The following is a 5151-nucleotide window of genomic DNA, read 5'->3' as shown; positions in this document are numbered from 1 at the left end:
GCTGCAGGTCTCTCTCTCTCTCTTCTCCCTCTTTACTTCCTCTTTCCCTTTTGATTTCTGCTGTTACTATCCAATAAATAAAGATAATAAAAATATTTTTAAATTATTTTTTTAATTTTTAAAATATTTATTTTCCCTTTTGTTGCCCTTGTTATTTTATTGTTGTAGTTATTATTGTTCTTATTGATGTCCTTGTAGTTGGATAGGACAGAGAGAAATGGAGAGAGGAGGAGAAAACAGAGGGGGAGCGAAAGATAGACACCTGTAGACCTGTTTCGCTGCCTGTGAAGCAAACCCTCTGCAGTTTGAGAGCCGGTGTACTTAACCCACTGTGCTACCTCCTGACTTCCCTTAGATTATTTTTAAGGAATTTGTATTTACAATTAAATTTTGATTTGATAGAACAAGGCAATTCATACAAGGAAGGGAGATAATGGAGAGAGAGAAAGACACATACAGCTCTGCTTGCTTGTCAAGCTTAACCCCACCCCCTAGTAGGTAGGCACTGGGGCCTTGAACCTGGGTTCTTAGTCATGGTTATGTGCATGCTCAACTGAGATCACCACCACCTGTGCCTATTTTAAAATTATTAAAGAATTTCTTAAGAATCCCCTCAACACTTTATCTGTACTATTCCAGCTTAGGTCCATGATTGGTCAACAATTTGTTCGGCTTTGTATTTTAACTCTTTTCAACCACCAGGTTCCAGATGCTAGCATAATGCTGACCAGACTTTCCTGGACAGACAACACCACCAATGTGTCCTGGAGCTCTGCTTCCCCAGAGCCCTTGCCCACTAGGACAAGGGAGAGACAGGCTGGGAGTATGGATCAACCAGTCAATGGCCATGTTCAGCGGGGAAGCAATTGCAGAAGCCAGACCTTCCGTCTTCTGCATCCCACAATGACCTTGGGTCCATATTCCCAGGGTTAAAAAACAAGAAAGCTATCAGGGGAGGGGATGGGATACAGAGTTCTGGTGGTGGGAATTGTGTGGAGTTGTACCCCTTTTTTTAAAAAAAATATTTTATTTATTCCCTTTTGTTGCCCTTGTTGATTTATTGTTGTAGTTATTATTGTTGTCGTTGTTGTTGGAAGTTGTACCCCTCTTATCCTATGGTTTACTCAATGTTTCCTTTTTATAAATAAAACATTAAAAAAAAAGGGAGTTCGGAGGTAGCGCAGCGGGTTTAGCGCAGGTGGCACAGCCTAAGGATCCTGGTTCGAGCCCCCAGCTCCCCACCTGCAGGGGCCTGGCCTCACAGTAGGTGAAGCAGGTCTGCAGGTGTGTCTATCTTTCTCTCCCCGTCTTCCCTTCTTCTCTTCTTCTCTTTGTCCCAGCTGCATCCAGCTCAGCGCCATGGAGCCCTGCTGCCAGCGTCCTGAGGCCCTGTCGCCCCCACGCCGCATTGCTTAGCGTCGCGTCGCGTCACGTCACCCCACGCGCGTTGCGTCGCGTCACGTCACGTCAGCCCCACGCCGCATAGCGTCGCGTCACGTCACCCCCACGCCGCATTGCGTTGAGTTACGTCGCACCCATAGGCCCCAGCGCTGGGGCCCTGGTCCCCGACTTGAGTGCCAGGCCACTACTGTGCAGAGGCTCCTGGCGTGGAAGTACTGCTGCGGAGTCACGACGGTGCTGTGCTGGACAGCAGCGGCCATGTCCATCGTGCTCGGGCCATCTACTGCCATTCCTCCAATTCCAAGTAAGTGGCCCCCAGTGCCACCCGTCCTGGAAGGTGCTGGGTGGGGGGAGGGGCGAAATCGGGGTACAGCCGCAGAGGCGCCAGCGCCGCCGGACCCCTTACCCCGGGCCAGGCACACCCCGAAGAGGTGGCTGCGCCCCCCCCAACCCCCAGGACCCAGCGGCCTTGAGCGGGGCAGTCCCCGGCAGGGGCGCACCCGGGGGAGGTATGCGCGAGCCCCCAGACCCCACACCCGGGGCAGGGACACCCTGGAAGGGTGGCTGCGCGCCCCAGATCCCGCTGTTTTCGGCTTCCAGGAGCGCAAGCACAGGGGGGGACCCCGTCTGAGAGTCTGGGCAGCCGGCCTTCCCTTTCCTTCCAGCCAGGAGAGGGGTCCTGGGGTCCCAGGGCCTCGCCCAGCATGTCCATGCCTGCGGCTCTGAGCGTCCTGAGGGTGAGGACCCGCCCGGGCAGCTCGAGGCCTGGCAGTGCGCCTCCCGCCCACCCCAACCGCCCGGGCAGGAGTGGACCCTGGTGGAACCCACCAGCTTGCCTTGGCTTCGGGAGTGGCCAGGCCCAGAGAACTTTCCGCGCGCCCGCCCATCCGAAATGTGCGCCCTCTGTCCTTCCTCAGTGTGGCCCACGAAGGCTGTTTGGAATCCTGAACCTGGAGTTTGGCCTGGGGCAACATGGCGAGCCGGGCTCCCAGACTAAGGTGAAGGCCTGGGCGCGGAGTGTGGGTCCAGGTTGGGGGGTCTCCTCACACTTCTAGAACTGGAGTGTTTTCTCTGCCTCTGTCTCTCTCGGAAGAGACATGCATTTCAGAACTGTGCCCCATGCTGGCTGGCTGGAACCCCTGTTGAGCCGTTTGCCAGGCTGTGGATTGGGTCTGGGCTGAGGGTCTGGCACTTTGCAAACTGCTGGTCCAGGGAGGCCACTCCCAGCCCCCCCACCCCCTACCCCTTTCAGGAGGCCTGGGCCTGGCTGGGCTCCTTGTGCCATGGGGGGTGGGTGGGGGGCGCCTGGGGCTCTTGTGTCTGCGAGGACAGTCCTTGGGGGGACTGCAGACTGCCTGCGAACAACAGGGCGGCCAGGGCACTGGCAGGTGGGAGCTGCAATAGGAGCTGGGCAGAGCCAGGCAGGAGCCAGTCTTGGAGCTGGGTAGGAACCGGACAGGAACTGTGGTTTTAAAAAAAAGGAAATTAAAAAAAAGAAAAAAAATGTTACTTATTAATACCAAAAAGAGAAGCAGAGCATGACTATGGCACATGCAATGCTGGGGATTGAATTCAGGACTTAATGCCTACAGATCTACTGCCCTAGCCATTTTGCAATTCTAGAGTATAAATAGGTTATTTTATTTTTTTGTTGTTGTTGTCACCAAAGTCTCATTGCCTCCCTTTCTTTTTTTTTCTTTTCTATTCTTATCCACTCTTTTTAAATTTTTATTTATTTTTCCTTTTGGTTTCCCTGGTTGCTTAACATTGTTGTGGTTATTAATGTCATTGTTGTTGGATAGGACAGAGAGAAATGGAGAGAGGAGGGGAAGACAGAGAGGGGGAGAGAAAGACAGACACCTGAAGACCTGCTTCACCACCTGTAAAGGGACTCCCCTGCAGGTGGGGAGCCAGGAGCTCTAACCACGAACCGCGATCTTTCCTCCGGTCCTTGAGCTTTGTGCCATGTGCGGCGCTTAACCCGCTGTGCCACCACCCGACTCCAACTGTCTCCATCTCTTAACACTTTTTAAATAAGATTATAATATAGTCCTAGCTTTGGTAGTGCATATACTGAAATTGGCATGATACAGAGAAGATTAGCATGGCCCCTGCTCAAGGATTACACACAAATTCATGAAGTGTACCATATTTTTTCAAAAAAAGTTTATAAAATATATGTACACATATAAATAATTAAAACCTTTTAAAGAGCCAGTTAATGCAAGCTGGGAGGTGGTTCAGTGGTAAGAGGTCTGGTTTGCATGTGTGGGATCCTAGGTCTGTCTGAACCCTGTTTCTACTTATGCTGGAGCTCTTTTAAATGATTTACTAATTAGTGAGGGAGAAAGGGAGGAGAAAGAGAAAGAGATAGAGAGAGAGAGAAAACACTGTAGCATCAGTCTGTAACATGTGATGCTGGTGGTAGAATTCAGGACCTCATGCTTGAGTCCAAAACTCCAACCATTGTGCCAGCCTCCAGGGCTGCAGATTGGCTTTTTTGAAAAAAATCATGGTAATATTGTTCTCTTAACTGTACATCTTTTAAGTAATACAAAGACTTTTTAAAAATTTTTGTCAAATATTGTGCCTGGGGATCAATCCCACCCAGAACCTTGCACCTGCATGGGACAGCTGAGAAGCCTCCCCGCCAGTCTCCATTCTGTATCCTTTAAGAGAGGGAGACATGCAAAGCACTGCTCCTCTATGCACGGAGTCCCTCCCATTGCCTGCCTGTGGTGTGCACTTGCAGTGTGGAGGATCAGACCCCCAGCCACATGCTACGTAAAGCATGTGCTTTACTCCCTGAGCCGCCTTCTGGTCCTGAGTTTGATTCCTGGCATTGCATGTACCATAATGATGTTCTCATTCTCTTTTATGAATAAAAAAGTTATGTATGTACTTACATAACAATTCCCAGTTTTCCATAAAGCAATCTATGTATCTTTTTTTTGTTTGTTATTGGATAGCGACAGAGAGAAATTGAGAGAGAAGGGGGAGATAGAGAGGAATAGAGACAGAGAGACACCTGCAGACCTGCTTTACTACCTGTAAAGCGACTCCTCTGCAGGTGGGGAGCAGGGGGCTTCAACCAGGATCCTAAACGGTCCTTGCTCTTTGTGCCACGTGGGCTTAGCCCACTGTGCTACCTTCTGGCTCCCTTAGGTATCGTTTCTAAAGCCTGTTAAATCTAAAATGTTCTTAATCTTTTGTAGTAATTTCCTGATTCATGTTTTCTTGTCTTAAACATCTTAGTTCTGTTTAAGTTTGCCTTGTGGGAAGTCCCATCTGTCTTTGGTCTTGGTAATTTTCCAGGGATTGTAGTTGAATGCCAGCAAGAATGCTCCCAGATAAAAAACAAAGAAATTGCTCTGCATGTGCTTCGAGGTAGGCTTTACCAGAAGATTATAGAGAAAGACAGGTGTCAACAGCAAAATGCCAAAAGACTGCAGGTAATATATATATACATTTAAATGAAAGAAAGAAAGAAAGAAAGAAAGAAAGAAAGAAAGAAAGAAAGGTGGGGGTCAGGTGGTAGTGCAGGAGGTTGAGTGCAGGAGGTGCAAATCACAAGGACTGGTGTAAGGAACCTGGTTTGAGCCCCTGGCTCCCCACCTGCAGGCGGTCGATTCATATGTGCTGAAGCAGGTCTGCAGATGTCTTATCTTTCTCTCCGTCTCTCTATCTTCCCCTCCTCTCTCGATTTCTGTCTGCCCTATCCACAAACAATGACAGCAATAACAACAATAA

At 49.6% G+C, this 5151-nt stretch overlaps 1 non-coding gene across 1 annotated transcript; it reads left to right on the top strand.

Annotated features, from left to right (window-relative positions):
• Positions 1-3450: 3450 nt before the first annotated feature.
• On the top strand, positions 3451-3557 carry LOC132537196 (U6 spliceosomal RNA). The gene has a single exon (XR_009548659.1). It is a non-coding gene; the product is annotated as a U6 spliceosomal RNA (small nuclear RNA).
• The last annotated feature ends 1594 nt before the right edge of the window (positions 3558-5151 follow it).

Source organism: Erinaceus europaeus, chromosome 2 (assembly GCF_950295315.1).
Source record: "Erinaceus europaeus chromosome 2, mEriEur2.1, whole genome shotgun sequence".
Lineage (NCBI taxonomy): Eukaryota > Metazoa > Chordata > Mammalia > Eulipotyphla > Erinaceidae > Erinaceus > Erinaceus europaeus.
Note: the sequence above shows the minus strand (reverse complement) of the source record. Positions and strands in the feature narration are given on the sequence as shown.